General features: G+C 38.8%; 1 long non-coding RNA gene across 1 annotated transcript; it reads right to left on the bottom strand.

Annotated features, from left to right (window-relative positions):
• Window positions 1-29: 29 nt before the first annotated feature.
• LOC309661517 lies at window positions 30-25,794 on the bottom strand. The gene is made up of 2 exons (XR_014264053.1): window positions 5,309-25,794; window positions 30-4,999 (listed from the first exon to the last, which is right to left on the bottom strand). It is a non-coding gene; the product is annotated as an uncharacterized lncRNA (long non-coding RNA).

Consider the following 25,794-nt stretch of genomic DNA (forward strand, 5'->3'; position numbering starts at 1 on the left):
GTCTCCTCTGTTCTCTTCTTGTTGTTAGATGTATTATTCTATGTTCTAAGGCTTCATTTCCCTGTTAACTGAGGCTTCCACATACCTTTAAGTAATGTTGTTTTCTCTCTATTTCTGGAGACTTTGTCATGAAAGTTTCTGTGGCGTAGTTATAGTGTTGTGATGAGTGGAAGCTTTCTAGTAGACCGTAAGTCTTCTGGTTATATTTTGAAAAGTAACTTTTTAATGGCACAAAGCATGCTGGTAGCTCCTTTTATGAATAGAAAATATTTTGCTTTGTTCTTGTCTCTGGAAAGGCATTTGTTATGACTTGCTGCATTCAGTGGTCTGCTAGAAAAGAGCTTTGGCTAATCATAATACCATAACTTTGTTTTCTTGATTAAACTGTCTAAATATACCCAGGGGAAAAAACACTTGAACTGTGTTATAGGAGCCACAGTTTAAGAATATCAGATGTAGTTACATTTAACACAAGGATTTTGGCAAATAGGTATGAAGTTACTAAAGTTTGAACAAAAGTTAGATTAAAATATTCGACGTAGTGGATGAGTAAATTAATTGTATACTATTCTGTTGGTATTATGTCACAGCAAGCACCAAACTGAACAAAATGTTTTCTGTTGGGGCATTTTTAGGAAGCTGTATTGGGTGTTAACTGTTACGTGGTGTGAGTTCCTAGAAAAATTCATGGTAGTAAGTTTCATCATTTTTAGCGCAGTTAGTGCATGAGCTGAATAGTTAAGCATATCCATGTTCAAACGTAAAAGGAATAGTGGGGAAAGGTATCCCTTAAATCTTATGTAAATGCAAATCTAAGTGTGACCAAGTCATGTCATTACAACAGATCTTCTGGTGCATTAAAAAAAAAACGGCTTTAGCTCTAGATTTTGGAGGATGTCCTGGGTAAATTCAAGTTTTGAATTTTACATTCAGTGTAGTTATTGAATTTAAGGTTTTTGTTTTTGTTTCTGTGGTTCCATGTTAGCCATTAGGATTGGCATACATGTTCACATGTGGAATAGTTGACCTCACCTTCAACCAAGTGTAAATTTTTTTATGCTAATGAACCTGCCTTGTTTTATTTGGTGCCTGCAACTTTCTTTGTTCCGATGATGTTTGTACTTGCTGGGCTATCAAGTTACAATGCTTTTGGCGTTTTGCTCCTGTTTTGCTATTTGACCTTACACCTAGGCCAAGTACCAATGTTGGCTATTGCAAGGGATTGTTTGATTCTTTCAACATGCAACCTTAGGGAACAGAAAGGAGATTTTCATTTTAAGTTATGTTGTCAAAGTCAGGTGCAGTGTCTTTAGGTCAGTGAATCCTGTAAGTTCAAATTTATGATTAGGTGACAAGTTGACATTGAGATTGTCCTTTCCCTGATCAAAAATGAATAAAGGCTTTTTAAACAAAATCCAAACTCTTCAGTCAAGTCTTGATATATATGACTTTGAAGAAATACACTACATCTAGAGATTATTGTCTGAGATCTTTTAGAAAAACTGAAGTACTTAACAACAAACATAATTAACCTGTATATTCTTAAATATGCTTCCTGAGTTGTTGTGAGCAAGTTCTATGTGTTGCTACTTACCTTGAAAGAAACCTAATTAGCAGTTTTGTTGATTAACACGTTAGTATTCTGTAGTCTGATGGCTGCATTTACAAGATTAGGGATTAAGAGTTAAAATGTCATTGGGATACTAACATGGATAAGCAGAGCATTTATTTCATTCTCTTCCATGCATCTTTTTCATAATGGTGACAATAACTGGACCCTTCTGCTAATCTTATAAATTTCAATACGAAGAAACCTGAGAAATTAATTGCTATAGGTTGCAAGTATTTGATAGGATGTCCACCACAGGATACTACGTTTCACTGATTAAGAAGGTGATTCAAGGACACTGCAATTATAATTGAATTTTTAAATGTCATTTTATATAAACTGCAATTTTTAGTTACAGATGTTGTGTGTATGTGCATTTCTACCATTTGAATTGCTCCTAGTGTTAAGCGAAGTCAGGAAATGTCATTCTGAAAAAATCTCTCAAACTTTCCAACTTAATAGAATTGCTATCTACTGTGGTCTCAACTTTCTGAGCAAAAGCAATACAACTTTGTTTTCATGTAAAGTCATTCAAAAGTGTATTGCCAGAAAAATGTGGGCTGTTCTTTAGGATTGGTTGAGGTTTTATATTTTTCTGTGTCTTGAAATAGTCAGATGTGGGATTTCAGTGAGTTTTGGTTGAATAGAAAAAAGTTGAAACTTTGACTTAACCACTGTGTTTTATAAACTGTAGGAAAGAATACAGTGGTATTCTATGGATCTAACAATCTAACAATCCTAAAGATTGTTACTTTAAGTGGCAGTTTAATTCCTGACCTTATTCTTTGGCCTGCTCATACAAGAGGAGTACCCCCATTTGAGGAGGTATATCATGATCTCAGTGTGGTTGGGGAAGGGATATTCAACAGTCTCTGATTTGTTAAAAATTTCAAATAACAGAATGCTTAAGATTTTGGTTTATCAAAGACCAGCATGTGTTATAAATATGTGAGAAGCAGTGTACTGCAGACAGGTTTTCTCATACTGTTCCAATGGTTATCTCCTTTTGAGAATCTGACTGAGTTTTCTTTAGACAAAAAAATTCATGTCTATACATAAACGTAGTCTCAAGGAAGTGATAAACTACTTTGAAAGCTATCTAGTTTAAAGGACTCGAAGTTGGCTTTTATGGTGAAAGATTGATTAGAATTCATTCATTTAGGCCACACCATGCAGTTTGCGGGGTCTTAGTTCCCCCACCAAGAATCAAACCCGGCCCCCTGGCAGTAAAAAGCACCAAGTCCTAACCACTGGACTGTCAGGGAATTTCCAAAATTTATTGAATTTGCTTTCATTGATGCGGTTACCCAAAGGGAGTTTTCTTCAAATGTTCTCAAATTTGTGTGCTGGCTGGTGAACACTTACATAGGGTGATTGTTTTATTGATGAGACAGGAAGGGCCAACCCCATAAAAGGACTTATGGAAAACCATAATTAATCCCCTGATATTTCAAGTCGAGGAAGTTCGCTAATTGGAAGTAACATTACGTTTTGGAGTCTATCTAGCATCTCTGAGGACTAGATTCAGTGTTTACCACTTCTGGGAGGGATCTCTAAGCATTAAGATTGGTCAGCAGTCTTTAATTTGTGAGTGTTGAAGTCTTTTGTAGGAAAGTAGCATTTTATTACAATTCATTCATTCTTGGGACTTCGCTGGTGGTGCAGTGGTTAAGACTGCGAGCTCCCAATGCAGGGTGCCCGAGTTTGATCCCTAGTCAGGGAACTAGATCCCACATGCCTGCTGCAACTAAGGAGCCCACCTGCCGCAGCTAAGACCCAGTGCAACCAAATAAGTATTAAAAAACAAAAAACAATTGATTCATTCTTTTTCCTCTGATGAAACTGGAGCCTAGATAATCTGGAGCAACTACTCATTCCCATGAGAGAGCCTTTCTATGGTATTTATTTTATTTATTTGGCTGTGCCGGGTCTTAGTTGCAGCATGCGGGATCTTCGTTGCAGCATATGGGTTTCTTTGTTTTAGTTGTGGCTTGCAGGGTCTTTTAGTTGCAGCATGTGAGATCTAGTTCCCTGACCCCGGATCGAACCCGGGCCCCCTGCATTGGGAGCGTGGAGTCTCAGCCACTGGACCACCAGGGAATTCCCTGTCCTATGGAATTGGGTGATTACTTTGGTTACCCTTGAACCATGAGACGTATGGGACATAAAAGTTCTTTAGACCACCATACAGGCAGAGGGGTGAAGGGAGGGTGTGACAGTGGGGACTAAAATATTTTAGGGTACTTCCAGTATTTTTCATTACCAGGAAACCCTTTAAGTATTTTCTCCCCATAAACTGTATGTTTTGAATGGCTGTACACATTACATATATTGCTCTCATTATGTAGTGACATTTCTATTAATCAAAGGCATATACCTGTCAATCAGGACGTCTACAGTGATAATCAGCATTGTACCATCAACTTAATGATGCCAGCTAAAATCTAAGAATATTTTCATTAGCTTGTACAGATTTTTTTTAATGTGTGATTTCTATATGACTTAAAATACAGAAAAAAAGTCCAGGAATTTTTATTACTTCTTCCTAGGAGTTTAGAACTATACCTAGCACATCATTTGGAGATAAGGAAAAACAAAAGGCATTTTTGAGTGTGTGTTACTTTCATAATCTGGAAAAAAAGTGATTTTTAAAATATTTTTATGGATATAATTTTTTAATTATGCATTTGAATGACTTCATCAGAAATAAAGAGCCCCAAATTACACCTTTGATCTCATTTAAAATATGTCTATTTTTTCATGTATTTATTCGTTAGTTACAATCCATGTAAAAATAGGACTTAGAGCCTGTCATAACTAAGAATAACTCCACTTTGACCTATCGTCGCCTCTCACCCAGCTTGTGGGATCTTAATTCCCCGACCACCAGGGATTGAACCAGGGCCCTCTGCAGTGAAAGCAAGGAGTCCTAACTACTGGACCGCCAGGAAATTCTCTTCCATTTTTCCTTTAATTAAAGTTATTTTAATTGCTATTAACATGATGCTTTAGAACACCAAGATATAGACATAGCAAAAGGGTTTTTATTTTCCCTTGATTCTCCATCCAAGATAATAACATTCAGACATAACATTCCATTACCAATTCACTGATGGTGGAGTTTGGTGTTTTTGTTTGTTTATATGTTTGTTTTTCCCATATATCCCAGACCCCAGGAGAGCAGGGTCTTGGTGTTGGTGGCAGGTACAGGGATTTTTCACCAACCCAAAGCCAAGATTCATGGTACTACCATGGTAGGGTTTTGGTTTTGTATTTTCTTTAACTTGAATCTTTTAAAATTCTCCTGGTGTTAAATATTTGCCACGTGGTGAAATGAAATCATTCTTCTCTTACTTCATTAAAGACCAAGGAGCAAATTTCTCTCTCTGCCTTTTTTTTTTTTTTTTTTTAAGTTATTTATTTATTTTTGGCTGTGTTGGGTCTTCGTTTCTGTGCGAGGGCTTTCTCTAGTTGTGGCAAGCGGGGGCCACTCTTCATCGCGGTGCGCGGGCCTCTCACTATCGCGGCCTCTCTTGTTGCGGAGCAAGGCTCGACACGCGCAGGCTCAGTAGTTGTGGCTCACGGGCCCAGCTGCTCCGCGGCATGTGGGATCTTCCCAGACCAGGGCTTGAACCCGTGTCCCCTGCATTAGCAGGCAGATTCTCAACCACTGTGCCACCAGGGAAGCCCTCTCTCTGCCTTTAATAGAAAAAATCAAGCAGACACTCTTAACCAGGAAATATACAGGCATTAACTACTGTTCTCTAGACAATTCTCCTGGGAAAGGTATGCAGACTTTTTTTTTTTTTTATAAGATATTTTTTATTTTTTTAATTTTCATTTATTTATTTATGGCTGTGTTGGGTCTTCGTTTCTGTGCGAGGGCTTTCTCTAGTTGCGGCAAGCGGGGGCCACTCTTCATCGCGGTGCGCGGGCCTCTCACTATCGCGGCCTCTCTTGTTGCGGAGCACAGGCTCCAGACGCGCAGGCTCAGCAATTATGGCTCACGGGCCCAGCCGCTCCGCAGCCTGTGGGATCCTCCCAGACCAGGGTTCGAACCCGTGTCCTCTGCATTGGCAGGCGGATTCTCAACCACTGCGCCACCAGGGAAGCCCGGTATGCAGACTCTTAGTATAACTTGATTAAGAACAACGGTCGCAGTTTATTAACTCCCATTTATTGCATAAGAAAGGAAAAACGTTACATGAAGATGTCAAAGGTTCTCAGAATTACTCAATAAATCACTGCTAAGATCATGCCCTGTTTTTTAAATTTGCATTACATATTTACATTTCCATGCATTAGTGCAGTCCTACATATAGTGTAAGAGTATTCAGGTGTATGTATATACCTAATAAGAAAAGGCATACAGGCATACTTTAAAAATATTGCAGGTAAAGTTCCAGACCTTCGCAATAAAGCAATAAGGTGAGTCACACAAATTTTTTTTGTTTCCCGGTACATATAGGTTATGCTTACACTATACTGTAGTCTATTAAGTATGCAATAGCATTATGTCTAAAAAAAATGTATACACCTTAATTAAAAAATAGTTTATTGCTAAATAATGCTAAGCATCATCTGAGCCTTCAGTGAGCCATAATCTTTTTGCCGGCGGAGGTCTTGCCCTGATGTTGGTGCTGCTGACTGATCAGGGTGGTGGTTGCTGAAGGTGGGGTGGCTGAGGCAGTCTCTTGAATAAGACAGCAAGGAGGTCTGCCACATCGATTGTCTCTTCTTTCATGAAGGATTTCTCTGTAGCATGCAAGGCTGTTTGATAGCACTTTACCCTGCTCAGTAGAACTTCTTTCAGAATTGGAGTCAACCCTCTCAAACTCTGCAACTGCTTTACCAACTACGTTTATGTAATATTCTAAATTCTTGACACAACTAGGGCACCTCCCAGGTTCTGGTGGGGGACCTCGGACACCTAAACGGACAGGAAAAGTACCCACACAACCAGGTAGGACGTGGCAGGGACGGAGGGGGGAGAGAAAGTGGAGGCGGCAGGGGACCGGCACCTGTGAGGGGTGGCTGGGGGAGGAGAGGGGTTCCATGACCAGAGGGGGAGCCCACCCATGGTACAGGGATCAGTGGGGACAGAGAGAGACCGGGGGATTGGGGGATCAGAGGGGAACACAGCTAGCTAGCATCTCCCCTGACTGCTCGGGCCCGGCAAGCCTGCTGGGGTCCCAGGCCTCTACCTCTGCTCTCCGGGGCCCCCACTGTCTAGGCTGAGCCTAAGCCACGACCCCAACCCCACAAGGCCTTTCCTGGCCACGAGGGTCCTGAGCCTAGGCCCCACCCCCCCACCTAAGACCCACCCCCAAGGTTTCTTCTGGCCTTTTTTTTTTTTTTTTTTGCTGGTGTGGTTCTGTTTTGCCTTGTTGTCATTTCATTTGTATTTTTATTTTTTCTAATATATTTTTTATTTTTCTAATTTTATTTTTTATTCTTTGTTATTGTTCTGCTCTCTTTTTCTTTTTTCCACACCACATGGCTTGCAGAACCGTGGTTCCCAGGCTGGGGGTCAGGCCTGAGCTCCTGTGGTGGGAGCACTGAGTCCAAACCACTGGACTAACAGAACCTCAGACCCCAGGGAATATCAAATGGAGCGAGGTCTCCCAAGGTCCTCATCTCAGCACCAAGACCCAGCTCTACCCAAGTGCCTGTAAACTCCAGTACTGGACGCCTCAGGCCAAACAGCCAGTAAGACAGGAACACAGCCCCACCCATCAAAACAAATGAGATGACAAAAAAATATGTTACAGATGGAAGAGCAAGGTAAAAACCTGCAAGACCAAATAAATGAGGAGGAAATAGGAAACCTACCTAAAAAAGAATTCGGAGTAATGATAGTAAAGATGATCCAAAATCTCGGAAATAGAATGGAGGCAAGGATTGAGAAAATACAAGAAATGTTTAACAAAGACCTAGAAGAACTAAAGAACAAACAAACAGTGATGAACAAAACAATAACTGAAATGAAAAATACACTAGAAAGAATCAATAGCAGAATAACTGAGGCAGAAGAATAGTTAAGTGAGCTGGAAGATAGAATGGTGGGAATAACTGCCGAGAAGAATAAAGAAGACAGAACAAAAAGAAATGAGGACAGGCTCAGAGATTTCTGGGACAACATTAAACACACCAACATTCAAAATACAGGGTTCCCAGAAGAAGAAGAGAAAGAGAAAAGGTCTGAGAAAATATTTGAAGAGATTATAGTTGGGAACTTCCCTAAGATGGGAAAGGAAATAGCCACCCAAGTCCAGGAAGTGCAGAGAGTCCCAGGCAGGATAAACCCAAGGAGAAACACACCAAGACACATATTAATCAAACTAACAAAAATTAAATTCAAAGAAAAAATGTTAAAAGCAGCAAGGGAAAAGCAACAAATAACATACAAGAGAATCCCCATAAGGTTAACAGCTGATTTTTCAGCAGAAACTCTGCAGGCCAGAAGGGAATGGCACGGTATATTTAAAGTGATGAAAGGGAAAAACCTACAACCAAGATTACTCTACCCAGCAAGGATCTCATTCAGATTCAACGGAGAAATCAAAAGCTTTACTGACAAGCAAAAGCTAAGAGAATTCAGCTCCACCAAACCAGCTTTACAGCAAATGCTAAAGGAACTTCTCTAGGCGGGAAACACAAGAGAGGAAAAAGACCCACAAAAACAAACCCAAAAACAATTGAGAAAATGGTAATAGGAACATACATATTGATAATTACCTTGAACGTAAATGGATTAAATGCTCCAACCAAAAGACTGGATAAATGGATACAAAAGCAAGACCCATATATGTGCTGTCTACAAGAGACCCACTTCAGACCTAGGGACACATACAGACTGAAAGTGAGTGGATGGGAAAAGATATTCCATGCAAATGGAAATCAAAAGAAAGCTGGAGTAGCAATACTCATATCAGATAAAATAAACTTTAAAATAAAGAATGTTACAAGAGACAAGGAAGGACACTACATAATGATCAAGGGATCAATCTAAGAAGAAGATACAACAATTATAAATATTTATGCACCCAACATAGGAGCACCTCAGTACATTAAGCAAATGCTAACAGCCATAAAAGGGGAAATCGACAGTAACACAATAATAGTGGGGGGACTTTAACACCCCACTTACACCAATGGACAGATCATCCAGACAGAAAATAAATAAAGAAACACAAGCTTTAAATGACACAATAAACCAGATAGATTTAATTGATATTCATAAGACGTTCTGCCCAAAAGCAGCAGAATACATTTTCTTCTCAAGTGCACACAGAGCATTCTCCAGGATAAATCACATCTTGGGTCACAAATCAAGCCTCAGAAAATTTTTAAAAATTGAAATTGTATCCAGCATATTTTCCAACCACAATGCTATGAGATTAGAAATCAATTACCGGGAAAAAAAACACAAACATATGGAGGCTAAACAATATGATACTAAATAACCAAGAGATCACTGAAGAAATCAAAGAGGAAATTTTAAAAATACATAGAAACAAATAACAACAAAAACATGACAACCCAAAACCTATGGGATGTAGCAAAAGCAGTTCTAAGAGGGAAGTTTATAGCAATTCTATCTCCCCTCAAGAAACAAGAAAAATCTCAAATGAACAATTTAACCTTACACCTAAAGCAACTAGAGAAAGAAGAACAAAAAACAAAAAAGTTAGTAGAAGGAAAGAAATCATAAAGATGAGAGCAGAAATAAATGAAATAGAAATGAAGAAAACAATAGCAAAGATTAATAAAACTAAAAGTTGGTTCTTTGAGAAGATAAACAAAATTGATAAACCTTTAGCCAGACTCATCAAGAAAAAAGGGAGAGGATTCAAATCAATAGAATTATAAATGAAAAAGGAGAAATTACAATGACATTGCAGCAATATAAAGGATCCTAAGAGACTACTACAAGCAATCATACGCCAATAAAATAGACAACCTGGAAGAAATGGACAGATTCTTAGAAAGGTACAACTTTCCAAGACTGAATGAGGAAGAATTAGAAAATATACACAGACCAATCACAAGTAATATGAAAAGATGCTTAACATCACTAATTACTAGAGAAATGCAAATCAAGACTACACTGAAGTACCACCTCACACCAGTCAGAATGGCCATCAACAAAAAAATCTACAAACAATAAATGCTGGAGAGGGTATGGAGAAAAGGGAACCCTCTTGCACTGTTGGTGAGAATGTGAATTGATACAGCCACTATGGAGAAGAGTATGGAGGTTCCTTAAAAAACTAAAAATAGAACTACCATATGACCCAGCAGTCCCACTACTGGGCATATACCCTGAGAAAACCATAATTCAAAAAGACACGTGTACCCCAGTGTTCATTGCAGCACTATTTACAATACCCAGGACATGGAAACAACCTAAATGTCCATCTACAGATGAATGGATAAAGAAGATGTGGTACACATATACAGTGGAATATTGCTCAGCCATAAAAAGGAACAAAACTGGGATTAACATTTATACACTGCCATGTTAAAATAGTTAGCTAGTGGGAACCTGCTGTATAGCACAGGGAGCTCAGCTCGGTGCTCTGTGATGACCTAGATGGGTGGGATGCAGGTGGGGGTGGGAGGGAGGTCCAAGAGGGAGGGGATATATTTATGCATATAGCTGATTCACTTCGTTGTACAGCAGAAACTAACACAACATTGTAAAGCAACTATACTCCAATAAAAAATAATAATAATAAAATTTTAAAAATAAATTCTTTGTTGTCATTTCGGCAATCTTCACAGAATATTCAACAGGAGTAGTTTCCATCTCAAGAAACCACTTTCTTTGCTCATCCATTAAGAAGCAATTCCTCATCTGTTAAAGTTTTATCATGAGATTGCAGCAATTCAGACACACAGAAACAAATAACAGACTTCACTTCTAATTCTAAATCTCTTGCCATTTCCACCACATCTCCCAACTGAAGTCTTGAACCCCTCAAAGTCATCCATGAGAGTTGGAATCAACTTCTTCCAAACTGGTATTTGATATTTTGACCTCTTCTCACAAATCACAAATGTTCCTAATGGCATCTAGAATGGTGGATCCTTTCCAGAAGGTTTTCAGTTGACTTTGCCCAGATGCATCAAAGGAATCACAATGTATGGCAGCTATAGCCTTACGAAATGTATTTCTTTGATAAGACTTGACAGTCAAAATTATTCCTTGATCCATGGGCTGCAGAATGGGCATTGTGTTAGCAGGCATGAAAATAACATAAATCTCATTGTATATCTCCATCAGAGCTCTTGGGTGGCCAGGCACATTTTCAAAGAGCAGTAATATTTTGAAAGGAATCTTTTTTTCTGAGGAGTAGTTCTCAAAGTGGGCTTAAAATATTCAGCAAACCATGTTGTAAACAGATGTGCTGTCATCCAGGCTTTGTGCCACTTACAGAGCACAAGTGGAGTAGATTTAGCATAATTTTTAAGGGCCCCAGAATTTTTGGAATGGGAAATGAGCATTGGCTTCAACTTCAAGTCACCAGCTGCATTAGCCCCTAACAAGAGAGTCAGCCTGTCCTTTGTAGCTTTGAATCCAGGCATTAACTTCTCTCTAGTTATGAAAACCTAGATGGCGTCTTCCAATAGAAGGCTGTTTCATCCACACTGAAAATCTGTTGTTTACTGTAGCCACCTTCATTAATTACCTTAGCTAGATCTTCTGGATAACTTGCTGCAGCTTCTACATCAGCACTTGCTGCTTCACCTTGCACTTTTATGTTTTGGAGAGGGCTTCTTTTCTTAAACCTCAAGAACCAGCCTCTGCTAGCTTCAAACTTTTCTGCTGTGGCTTCCTCACCTCTCTCAGCCTTCATAGAATTGAAGGAAGTTAGGGCCTTGCTCTGGATTAGGCTTTGGCTTGAGAGAATGTTGTGGCTGGTTTGATCATCTATCCAGACCACTAAAACTTTCTCCATATCAGCAATAAGGCTGTTTCACTTTATCATTCATATGTTCACTGGAGGAGCACTTTTAATTTCCTTCAAGAACTTTTCTGTTGCATTCACAACTTGGCCAACTATCTGGTGCAAGAGGCCCAGCTTTCAACCTATCTCAGCTTTGGACATGCCTTCCTCACTAAGCTTAATCATGTTTAGCTTTTGATTTAAAGTGAGACATATGTGACTCTTTCACCTGAAAACTGAGAGACAATTGTAGAGTTATTAATTAGCCTAATTTCAATATCGTTGTGTCTCAAGGAGTAAAAAGGTCTGAGGAGAGGGAGAGAGACAGGGGAGCAGTCAGAACACACACATTTATCGATTAAGTTTGCCTTCTTAAATGGGCATGGTTCACGGTGCCCCCAAACAATTACAGTAGTAAATCAAAGATCACTGATTACAGATCACCATAACAAATATAATAATAACTTAAAAGTTTGATATATTTTGAGAATTACCAAAATGTGTTGCAGAGACATTAAGTGAGCAAATGCTATTGGAAAAATGGTGCCAATAGACTTGCTCAATGCAGGGTTGTCACAGACTATCAATTTGTAAAAAAAGTAACATATGGGAAGCACAATAAAGTGAAGTGCAATAAAATGAGGTATTCCTGTATAATTTTTCTAAACATATTTACTTGCCTCTGCATTCAGCAACTATGGCCTAAATAATTCAAACCAATCCTTCTGAAGAAAATTAAGCAGGATGAAAGATTATTTAAAATCTTCTTAAAAGAACTGAAAGAGTTTAAAAGATAATGAGAAATTTACCTGGCTAAAATCTAAGAGAAGGGGCTTCCCTGGTGGCGCAGTGGTTGAGAATCTGCCTGCCAATGCAGCAGACACGGGTTCGAGCCCTGGTCTGGGAAGATCCCACATGCCACGGAGCAACTGGGCCCGTGAGCCACAACTACTGAGCCTACGCGTCTGGAGTCTGTGCTCCGCAACAAGAGAGGACGCGATAGTGAGAGGCCCGCACACCGCGATGAAGAGTGGCCCCCGCTTGCCGCAACTGGAGAAAGCCCTCGCACAGAAACGAAGACCCAACACAGCCAAAAATAAATAAATAAATTAATTAATTAAAAAAAAAAATCTAAGAGAAGGTCAAAACCTGGAGGAGCAAACCTAGCTGGGTTTAATGGCCTTACTGGACAAAGGGCACAGAAGCCAAAAACGTAGGTCCAACCCCAGGCGGAGACTCTCATACCTCATTACTCCATTAAACTAAGGTCTTCCAAAGGGCTACACTCTCAAGACAAGAGATAACCCAGATTCCTCACCTGGGCGGTTAAGGCAACTTCAATCTCAGAATTTAGGTTAAGATAGTCCTAGAAAGGTAAAGGGCCTCAAGTGCCTGGAAGAATCAAATGAAAATCATTATTTCATCTTAGGTTTCTGATTGTTTCTACAGATATTTTTTAAAACATGATGACCAGCACATAAATAAATTAGAGCCAGCACAAGTGAGAATCAACACACACGCTGAACAGTTCCAGGAGATATCAGGCCTCCATGCCTATTATGTTTTGGGGTTTTTTTTTTGGCTGCCTTGGGTCTTTGTTGCTGCACACAGGCTTTCTCTAGTTGCGGCGAGCAGGGGCCACTCTTCGTTGCGGTGTGCGGGCTTCTCATTGCGGTGGCTTCTCTTGTTGTGGAGCACGGGCTTTAGGCACGAAGGCTTCAGTAGTTGTAGCTCTGACCTTAGTTACTCCATGGCACGTGGGATCTTCCCGGACCAGAGATCGAACCCATGTCCCCTGCACTGGCAGGTGGATTATTAACCACTGCGCCACCAGGGAAGTCCCCATGCTTATTATGTTGAAATAATACATAAGCTTGAAAATATATCCAGGGAAGAGGAAACTATAAAAGCAACATAGCAGAACTGATAAAGAATCAAACAGAACTTATACAAATAAAACAATACAATAAATGAAATTAAAAACAAAAGATAGGTGGGTCTAACAACAGATTGGACACAACTTAAGAATTGCAGAACTGAAGGAAAAATGAGAAGAAACTATCCAAAATGTATCATGAAAAGATAAAAACATGAAAATTGCCATAGAGAACCAGTGACATATAGGATACAGTGGGTAGATATAACATGTTTAATTGGAGGTTTAGAAGAAGAGGCAGAATAAGAGACAATATTTGAAGAGATAATGGTTGAAATTTTTTCAGAAGCAATGGAAGACAATCTACAGATTCAATATACCAACAAACTACAAGTAGGAAAAATACAGAGAAATCTTTACAAAGATACATCATGGTGAAACCAAAATATTCAACCACAAAGACAAAAATCTTAAAAGGAGCTAAATCTAGATATCCAACCACAGGTAAGCAGGAAATACAAGAAACAGAGGCATATGTTAAACTACCATGAGGATGCAACAATCCAAATCTAGAATGTGGAAAATTCAACTATTAGAATGTCCCACTTCTTCAAAAAATAAATGACATGAAATAAGTGGGGAGTGGAGGTGGTTTAAGATTCAAGACTTATGGTAAGTAACATGTATTATGGTAAGCCAGCATTTAAAGTGCAAATCACTATTCTTTCTTTAATTATGACATAGCAAGTATTTTATGGAAAATGGAGACTACCATCCCATGTTTGGGGAATTCCCATCATACGAGTCTTGGTAAGAAGCAAAGAGTACCACCCAACGTAATATTTTAAAAATCCTTACCCAGCCTCTCTTACAGCCAGAGCACAGATATATGACCACAGCTCTATCAATCAGAATTCTCCTACATTAGACTTTGAGACAAACACTAGTGAATCAAATTGATTTAGTGGAATCAGTACTAGGGCAGGTGGCAGCCATGGTGGTAGCTACTTTTCCAAAGGAGCAGTGATGTTCTAGCGGCAGCAACCAGTAACTAACATTGATGGCGTCAGTGTTGAAAGCAGCAGGATCTGTGGATAGCCGGAGAAGCAGCAGTAGAAACAGGGTGGTTTTATGGAGCCAGTTCTGCGGTGTGATTTTGGAAATGGTTCCTGGATGAGAGTTCCCAAGTGTGGCTTTCCAACTCTCCTGGAGAGGCTAAGGTACTAAAATAGTCTTTATTAAATTCATTTTTAGCTCAAAAAAAAAAAAAAAAAACCTCAAGAGAGTGAGGAATGGATATATAATAGATGAATTAATCAGAACAAGTGCCAGAATAGCAGAGTGAGGACATCCAAAATTTCACGACTCCATAAAAGGAATGAGAACAATGGCAAAAAATTGTCAACTTTTTCATAACTCTGGAAATAAAGTTTTGCAACAGTCCAAGGAGCTTTTTTTTTTTTTTAATGACTGAATCTCAGAACAGTAAGCTTTGTGACATTGTAACTTCCCAATGAGGGAATACGATGAACAAATTAGATAACCTAGTTGAAACAGGCAAATTCCTGGAAAGACAAAAACTACTGAAACTACCTCAAGAAGAAATAGAAAAACTGAACAAGTAAAGCCATTGAATTAATAATTTAAAAAAACAACTTTCCATGAAGAAAACCCTAGAACTATAGGCTTCACTGGTGAATTTTACCAAACATTTAAAGAATTAACACTAATCCTTCACAAAATCTTCCAAAAAACAGAAGAGAAGGGAACACGTTCTAACTCATTCTATGAGGCCAATATTACCCTGATATCAAAACCTGACAAAGATATAACAAAAAAACTACAGACCAATAATTCTTATAAATATATACACACACATTCTTTATTTTATGGGGTTTTTTGTTTGTTTTGTTTGTTTGTTTTTTGGCCACACCACGCAGCTTGTGGGATCTTAGTTTCCTGACCAGGGATTGAATCCGGGCCCTCAGCAGTGACAGCATGGAGTCCTAACCACTGGAATGCCAAGGAATTCCCCACACACATTCTTTCAAAAAGAAAAAAAAATCAAAACCCTAGGAAACAGAACCCAGTAACATGTAAAAAGGATTATACACTGTGACTAAGTGGGATTTATCCTAGGAATGTAAGGTTGGTTTAACAGCTAAAAATCAATCCCAATGTAACGTACCTTATTAATATACAAAAGAACAAAAACTAGATAATAACCTCAATGCACCAGAAAAAGCACTTGACAAAATCCAATACACTTTCATGATTAAAAAAAAAAATTAAACAAACTAGGAATAATAGGTGTTATGGACTAAATTGTGTCCCCTCCCACCAAAAAAATTTTCATGTTGAAGCCCTAACACCCAATGTGACTGTATTTGGAAATAGGGCCTTTAAGGAGGTAACTAATGTTAAATGAAGTCATAGGGTAGTACCCTAATCTGATGTCTTTATAAGAAAAGGAAGAGACACCAGAGATCAATCTCTCCCTCCTTCTAAATGCACACACACACACACACACACACACACACACACAAACACAGAAATGGCCATGTCAGGACACAGCAAGAAGGAGGTCACCTGGGAGCCAGGAAAAGAGGGCTCACCAGAACCCAATCCTGCTGGCACCTTGATCTTAGGTTTCTAGCCTCCAGAAATATGAGAAAATAAATGCCTATTGTTTATTTTTTTAATATTTATTTATTTATTTTGGCTGCACCACATCTTAGTGGGGCACACAAGAACTTCGTTGCAGCATACAAGATCTTTTAGTTGTGGCATGCAGACTTCTTAGTCATGGCATGTGGACTCTTAGTTGCAGAATGCATGCGGGATCTAGTTCCCTGACCAGGGATCTAACCCGGGCCCCCTACATCAGAGGCACAGAGTCTTACCCACTGGACCGCCAGGGAAGTCCCTAAATGCCTAATGTTTAAACCACCTAGTCTATAGTATTTTGTTATGGCAGCCTAAGCAGGCTAATTTAGAGGGGAACTTCCTCAACCTGATACTGTCTAAAACACCCCATAGCTAATATCATACTTAATGGTAAGAGACTGAATGCTTTCCACCTGAGATGAAGTACTAGACAAGGATGTCAGCTCTTGTTACTACTATTCAATCTTGTACTGAAGATTCTAGCCAGGCCAGCTAGGCAAGAAAGAGAAATAAAATTTATCCAGGTTGAAAAGGAAGAAGTATCAATAAAACTGTATTTGCAGATGACATGATCTTGTATATGGAAAATCCACAAAAATATTAGAATAAATTAGTTCAGCAGGGTTGCAGGATACAAGATCAATGTACAAAAATCAATTTTATTTCTATTCACTAGCAATGAACAACCCAAAACTGAAATTAAGACAACATTCTTTTTGCAATAGCATCAAAACAGAATGAAATGCTTAGGAATAAATTTAACAAAAGAAATGTAAGACTTGTAAATAGCTAACTATAAGACATTGATGAAAGTAATGAAAGAAGACTTAAATAAATGGAAATATAGCCCATGTTCATGTATTTGGCTTAATATCATTAAAATGGCAATAGTCTCCAAACTGATCTAGAAATTTAATGTAATCACTATCAAAATTTCAGCTGGACATTTTGCAGATATTGGCAAGCTGACCTTAAAATTTTTATGGAAATTTAAGGGACCCAGAATAGCCCAACTATCTTGGGGAAAAAAGAAGAAAGTTGGAGGATTCACACTTCCTGATTTCAAAATTTCCTACAAGCTGCAGTAATCAGGGCAGTGTTGTACTGGCATAAAGATAGACATAGATCCATGGTATAGAGTTGAGTGTCCAGAAATAAATTATTAAATTTATGATCAATTGAGTTTTGATAAGGCTGCCAACACAATGCAATGGGGAAAGAGTAGAATTTTCAACAAACAGTATTGGGACAATTTGATAGCTACATGCAAAAAAATGAAGTTGGACACCTACTTCATAACATATACAAAAATTGTATGCAAATATGCAAATGGTGAAAGATCTAAATGTAATAGCTAAAACTAAAATTCTTAGAAGAAAATATAGAAGCATTGGAGTAAATCTTTACCATCTTGGATTAGGCAATGTTTTCCAAAAGCACAAGTGCAAAAAAAAAAAAACCAAAAAACAAAAAAACAGATAAATTGGATTTCATCAAAATTAAAAACATTTGTGCTTCGAAGTACACCATCAAGTCAGTGAAGACAATCCACGGAATGGGAGAAAATATTGGAAAACATATATCTGATGAAAGACTTGTAACTAGAATATAAAAGAAACACATCTAAGAAAAAAAAAAGACAAAAAGACAAAAGAAGACAAATTATAAAATGGGCAAAGAATCCAAATAGATATTTCTCCAAAAAAGATATACAAATGGTCAAAAGGTACATGAGGGAATTCCCTGGTGGTCCAGTGGTTAGGACTCCATGCATCCATTGCCAAGGGCCTGGGTTCAATCCTTGGTCAGGGAACTAAGATCCTGCAAGTCTCCCGGAGTGGCCAAAAGAAAAAAAAAAAGTACATGAAAAGATGCTGAATATCAGTGGTCATTAGGGAAATGCAAATATCAAAAGTGCAATGAGATACTGCTTTGAACATACTAGTATGGCCAAATCAAAAAGACAGACAATAACAAGTTTTGGTGAGAATGTGGAGAAATCAATGCTCACACTTTGCTGGTTGGAATGTAAAATTGTGGCGCCACTTTAGAAAACAATGTGACATTTCCTCAAAAAGTTAAACATAGAGTTACCTTATGACCCAGCAATTTTACTCTTAGGTAAATACCAAGAAAAATGAAAACATGTCCACACAAAAACTTGTACACAAATGTTCATAGCAATATTATTTATAATAGCTGAAAAATGGAAACAATCCAAATGTTCAACAACTGATGAATGGATAAACAAAATGTTGTATATCTGTGCAATAGAATATTATTTAGCCACAAAAGTAATAAAGTACTGACACAGAATACAACATGGATGATATTTGAAAACATGCCAAGTGAAAGTAGCTAGACACAAAAGGTCACATGTTATATAAATATTATATATGAAAATGCTATATGATATTATATGCCCAGTTATATGACATTATATGCCCAGTTACATGAAATGTCCAAAATACGTAAATCCATAAAGACAGAAAATAGATTAATACTTGCCCAGGGGCTAGAAGAAGACACAGTAGGAAATGACTGCTGATGTGTATGAGATTCCTTTTTTGAAGAAAAAATTCTAAAGTTGTGATGACTACACAGCTCTGTAAACTTACTACAAACCACTAAATTGTACATTTAAAAAATAAATTTTATGTTATGTGAATTATATCTCTTTAAAGTTGTGACTAAAAAAAGGTACATCAATCCAATACAAAGTATACACCTTTACTGAAAACAGATTTGAACTATCAACTCTGACACGACAGTTTTCAAACACATTAAGGGAAATTTAAACATGGACATCACAATGGTATTTAGTTATCTTTTAAAGAAAGTTCTTACCTGTTAGAGATATATCCAAAAATATTTATGCTAAAATGATATGGTATATGGTATTTACAGCATAAAAAGAAAGAGATAGAATAAAACAAGTTTGGAATGACACTGATAATTTTTTAATTGGGTAGTGGGTACATGAATTCATAATACGATTATTTCTAATTTAGTGCATCTTGGAAATTTCCACTTAAAAGTATGAAAAATAACTAATAAGAGAGTAAGAAAACAGACAGCTGGGGAGAGAAGCGTTATTTCCAAAGGTGTAGTAAGGCTTATTGCTGACTTCTGAATAGAAACAATGGAAGTGGGCTTCCCCGGTGGTGCAGTAGTTAAGAATCTGCCGGGACATGTGTTCGAGCCCTGGTCCAGGAAGATCCCACATGCCGCGGAGCAACTAAGCCCGTGCGCCACAACTACTGAGCCTGCGCTCTAGAGCCCGAGAGCCACAGCTACTGAGCCCACGTGCCTAGAGCCCATGCTCCGAAACAAGAGAAGCCACCGCAATGAGAAGCCCGCGCACCACAACGAAGAGTAGCCCACGCTCGCGGCAACTAGAGAAAGGCCACGCGCAGCAACGAAGACCCAACGCAGCCAAAAAATTTTTTAAAAAACAGCTTTGTAGTTTCCAAGGAAACAAGAGCCTGTTCAATTTGGCAGGCAGGATCTGATGTTGCCACCTTTACATACAACACTTCTTTGTTTTGATCCTATAAAAACATTTGAATTTCATTTAAATTTCACCTACATGTCAGCATTCCCTCCAATCCTGTAACTCTTATCTTTTCCTCTGTTTAGTGAGACACCCCATAGTTTCTCCAGTGTGCAGTCCCTCTTGTTTCAACATGTGTATTCGAATACAGGTTTGTCCCTGATGGTCTTTGGCTGATTGGACTAAAACAGTTGCCGTCGAGGTATGGCTAAGCTCTTCGCTGCCACGAACCAGGACCTCGACTCAGTAACAATATGCACATCTGAGACCCCTTGAGTTTCCCCTGCTGAGGCCTCTCTGTCCTCGATTGTGCGGCTTTTGCGCTGAACCTGGTCTTTTATTATCTCTTTGGCCTTCAGAGTCTTGCTGGTTTCTTGAGTAAATAGGCAGGGCACCTAATCCTTGGGGTTAGGGCCTAAAACTCTTATAAGTGCTATTTTCATTTTTGACCAACTATCAGCCAACTTCTCATGGGTTGCCTGCTAATAAACTTGCACTACTTCCTGACATAGCTTCATAGTAGATGGTTTGGAATTGTACTGGCTACTCTGAAGAACTTTGACATAAATAAGATTGTTCATTCTAGAGACACCTTAGAATGAAAAAGAAAAAGAAAAAAACAACCCTCTCTTGGAACTTCCCTGGTGGTGCAGTAGTTAAGGCTCTGCTCTCTCAATACAGGGGACCCAGGTTCGATTCCTGGTCAGGGAACTAGATCCTGCATGCAGCAACTAAGACCTGGCCCAACCCAATAAATAAATGAATATTAAAAAACCCTCAAAAGTCTCTTGAGGGGATTGTCTATCTTATTTGTGTGAAAGATCATTTAGTTTAAAGAAAAACTCCCTCTCTCCTCAAACATCCTTAATTTCCATTCTGAGGGGATTAATAAACATAGGCTGTTTTATTCTGTGACTTGATAAAATTGTCAAGAGTCTGAGTTACTGTTTAAACCAGTTAAAAGGACTCGTGTGTGAGTGTGTGTGTGTGTGTGTGTGTGTATGTGTGCATGTGTTTTGAAATGGGTTTCTGTAAATCTAAATATTTTTCCTCTCCTTGCAGCAGAAAGATTATTAGGCTTTCTCCAATGATAGTTTTATATTTGTCTAAAGCTGGTTCCCTTTCACTTTTTTTTCCTTCTGTCTCCTCTCTCTTCCCCCCTCTCTTGAGAAATCTTAAAGGTGAATTGACCAGAAAAAAATCATTTTGTTGGGACTTCCCTGGTGGCCCAGTGGTAAATAATCCACCTTCCAATGCAGGGTACACAGGTTCGATCCCTGGTCGGGGAATTAAGATGCCACAGGCCACGGGGCAACTAAGCCCGCGTGCCACAACTATTGAGCTCACGCACCTCAACAAGAGAGCCCGTGTGCCCGAAACTACAGAGCCCACGTGCTCTGGACACCGAGCACTCCTGAGTTTGTATCCAGTAAGTCAGAAGATTGAGTGGCCTGAGGACCTTTGAACTTGCATCTGGTGTCTGAAGTTCAGGCAGTCTTGTTAGGGCTTGTGCTTTTAACCTTCGGAGTCTAACACTAATTCTGAGTGGTTCATCTGAATTGTATTTCAGTACACAAGGTAGATACCTAACTAGGAAATTCCTGGGCCACATGATTTCTATTCATTTTGTTTGGGGTTTTCCCTGAAAAGATTTTGATAAGATAAACTTATCAAGTCATATTTGATAGATATTCCAAACATTTTTTTCTCTTCAGAGACTCCAGAAATAAACTATTCCAACCCTAATTTTTTCAGATGATGGAAACAAGACCAGGAAAGTTAAAAATATAAAAGCAAATGGGAGTTCCCTGGTGGCCTAGTGGTTAGGATTCTGGGCTTTCCTTGTCACTGCCCAGGGTCAGTCCCTCGTTGGGGAACTGATCCTGTAAGCCGCATGGTGCAGCCAAAATATAGAAATAAACTGCATTAAAAATATATACATATATATGCAGAGCTGTACTTTTTATTTTTCACACACACACACACTGTATTTTATTTTTACAAGAGATAAATAGACTGACACCAAGCATTGTAAATGGATGACCACAACAAAAGCAACAATGATTGCAATTACCAAACACGAAACACACTCATACTATGTCATAATATTGACACTCAGTCCAGTAATCCTCCACTGTAACAGCTCCTTTACTTTGCAGTGAAAATTGATTTGTATATTCTTTGCCTCTGAGTCCTTGTGGGATTTTTTTTTTAATTCAAACAGAAAGTCACAAAAATTATAATCATCCTCATCAGTTCACTCAGTCCCATGTAATTAATTTTATTTTTCATCTTGATCTTTTGTTAGCACTTTCATGAGTTCATCAGTTTTTCATTAGAGTTCTGAAAATGCTTATTCATTCAGTTCAGCAGTACAATCAGTTACCAGAAACCTGTACTTGTCAGAGTCTTTTCCATGAATTCCTTGAAGATGAAACCCTTTTATAGGAACATATTTGCAAAAGCATCAGGGTACACCCAGAACTGTCTGTAAATGACAAAAGACTTAAGAATGACCACGGTTAAAGATTTGATGAAAGTTCATAATAATGCAATTGACAAGGAAATTTAGTTATTTCTGAGATACGCATTTTAAAGTAATAACTAGAATTATGACTTATAACATTATACCAGAACATATAAGATTTTTACAGATTTCATGTAATGTCTGAAACATTTATATTAACATATTTCCATACAAATAACACAATGAAACTCTAGTATTAGTTGTTTTGTTTGTTTGTTTTTTTATACTGCAGGTTCTTATTAGTCATCACCTTTATACACATCAGTGTATACATGTCAATCCCAATCGCCCAATTCAGCACACCACCATCCCCACCTCACCGCAGTTTTCCCCCCTTGGTGTCCATATGTCTGTTCTCTACATCTGTGTCTCAACTTCTGCCCTGCAAACCGGCTCATCTGTACCATTTTTCTAGGTTCCACATACATGCGTTAATATACGATATTTGTTTTTCTCTTTCTGACTTACTTCACTCTGTATGACAGTCTCTAGATCCATCCACGTCTCAACAAATGACTCAATTTCGTTCCTTTTTATGGCTGAGTAATATTCCATTGTATATATGTACCACAACTTCTTTGTCCATTCGTCTGTCGATGGGCATTTAGGTTGCTTCCATGACCTGGCTATTGTAAATAGTGCAGAGCTGTACTTTGATTGGTAGTTCAGAACCCACTACTTTTAGGGGATTCCCTGCTGCCTGTCCAAGTGGTTAGGACTCTTTTCTTTCACTGCCAGGGCCTGGGTTCAGTCCCTGGTCGGGGAACTAAGATCTCACAAGCCACATGGTTTGGCGAAAAAAAAAAAAAAGAACCCACTGCTTTTACTGATACTGTTTGAAAAATAGCAAACAACACTAAACTTAAATACATTTAATCAGAAATAGACATATTTAAAAAAATTTTGCCAGCTATTTCAACTCTTCTATTGACAGACAAGAAAAGCAGGACATAGCAGAATAAAGTGTCAAGTTTACAATGGTAAACTTGGGTCTATATTTAGAAAACTTTATGAAAAGCCATATTAATGTAAATAATAAAAAATACAAAAAGAGAGATGTTTAAAGTGTGATGTGTGTGTGTGAGGGAGAGAGAGGGAGAGAGAGAGAGAGAGAAAGAGAGAGAGGTGGGTTGGTTTGGGACACTCCAAATCTGTGATTACAGAGTGAATTTCTCATAGATTTCTGTCTTTGATCTTCATACACAGCATACAGCATGTATGAAGGATCCAATGGATCCAAAAATATTTGCAAGCCACACAAAAGAAAAAGGACTAGTATTTAGAATATATAAAGACTATAAAGACCACAGTTCAGTCATAAAAAATAAAGAACTAGGGAGTTCCCTGGTGGTCCAGTGGTTAGGACTTTGCACTTTCACTGCCGTGGCCCAAGTTCAATCCCTGGTTGCAGAACTGAGATCCTGCAAGCCACGTGGCATGGCCAAAAAAAAAAAAAAAAAATTAAATTAGAATATGTCATAAAAGACATCATGATATTGTGATTTATAATACTAAATACATATTTGTCCCTTTCTGACACATGATTCCCAAAACCCTTATAATATCCTAAGTGATTAGAGTAATAGGGGCATCTTTTGTTATAATAATTACTATTTTGTCCTCAGTTTCTGAAGTAGCTTTAGAACAATAAAGGTGAACTGTGTATCTTTTGTTATTCATAAAAACTCCCTTTTACCCACCTGTGTGAATAAGGTGATTTTTTTTTTTGGAAAGCCCCTAGATAACCACGTGATGGGAGCTGGTTGTCAGGGGAAACAACCATGTGATTAGAGGGTTGGAACTTTTGCCCACCGCCTGATCTCCAAGGAGGGGAGAGGGGCTGGAGGTTGAATTTATCATAAATGATTGATACTTTAATCCATCATGCCTACAAGAGAAGGCCTCCATAAAAACACAAAAGGACAAGGTTTGGGGAGGTTCTGGGTTGGTGAAAACATAGAGACACTGGGAGAGTGATACGTTCAGAGAGGGTATGGAAGCTCTGTGCCCCTTCCCTCATTGTCCTACACATCTCTTCTATCTGGTTTTCCTGAGCTGTGTCCTTTTATAATAAACTGGTGATCTAGTAAGTAAACTGTTATCCTGAGTTCTGTGAGCCGCCCTAGCGGCTTAATGGAACCTGAAGAGGGAGTTGTGGGAAACTGATTTACAGCCGGTTGGTCAGAAGAGAGGTAATGACCTGCACTTGTAGTTGGCATCTGAAGTGGGGGAGGCGGGGGCAGTCCTGTGGGTCTGAACCCTTAACCTGTGGATTTGAAGCTACCTCCAGGTAGACAGTGTCAGAATTGAGTTAAATTGTAGGACACCCATCTGGTGTCAGGAGGATCTGAGGATTGCTTGGTGTTGAGGAAAAACTCACACACCTCTGGTCACAGAAGTGTTGTGAATGTAAGTAAAAGAGGAAACAGAGTTTTGTTCCATTAGGCTTGGTGTCAGAACTGTTGTGAAGTGGAGTGTTTAAATGTGAGTGTAGTAGTAGTAGAGCAGAGGAAAAACACAAGGAGTATTTTCCCTGTAAACATGCATAGACATTTCACCGAAACAGGTGAAATATGCAGATGGCAAATAATCACATGAAAAGTTGTATGACATCACTAATCCTCAGGAAATGCAAATTAAAACCACAATGATATATCACTACACACCTATCAGAATGGCCGAAATAAAAAATAGTGATAATACCAAATACTGGTGAGGATGCAGAAAAAGTACATCATCAGACAGTGTTGGTGAGAATATAAAATGGTACAGCCACCCTGAAAACATTTTGGCAGTTTTTTATAAAACAAAACATTCAAGTACTGTTCGACCCAGCAATTACACTTTTGAGCATTTATTCTAAAGAAATGAACATTTATGTTTGTACAAAAACCTGTACATGGATGTTCATAGCAGCTTTACTTGTAATAGCTCCAAACTGGAAACTGCTCAGATGTACTTCAACAGCTGAATGGCTTAAACTGTCGTCCATTCATATCATGGGATACCATGCAAAAATAAAAAGGAATAAGCTACTGATACACGCCACAACCTGGGGATGGAACTCCAGAGCATTATACTGAGTGAAAAATAACCAATCCCAAAAGGTTACAGACAGTGTTATTCCTTTATGTCATATTTTGAAATGATAAAATTTAGAAATGGAGAACAGCATGGTGATTTGGGGGTCAGGGATTAGCACGAGGTGCTGGAACTCTTTACCATGGTGGTGGGTATACCACCAGTACCTGTCCATGGCCCGTTAGGAACCGGGCCGCACAGCAGGAGGCGAGCAGCGAGTGATTGGGCGAAGCTTCATCTGTATTTACGCCCGTTTCCCATCGCTCGCACTACCGCCTGAGCTCCGCCTCCTGCCAGATCAGCGGCAGCATTAGATTCTCGTACGAGTGTGAATCCTACTGTGAATCCAGCATGCAAGGGATCTAGGTTGCGCGCTCCTTATGAGAATCTAATGCCTGATGATCTGAGGTGGAGCTGAGGCGGTGATGCGAGCGCTGGGGAGAAGCTGCAAATACAGATTATCATTAGCAGAGAGGTTTGACTGCACAGAGACCATAATAAATCAATTGCTTGCAGACTCATATCAAA

This window comes from Balaenoptera physalus, assembly GCF_965194825.1.
Source record: "Balaenoptera physalus genome assembly, chromosome: 5".
Lineage (NCBI taxonomy): Eukaryota > Metazoa > Chordata > Mammalia > Artiodactyla > Balaenopteridae > Balaenoptera > Balaenoptera physalus.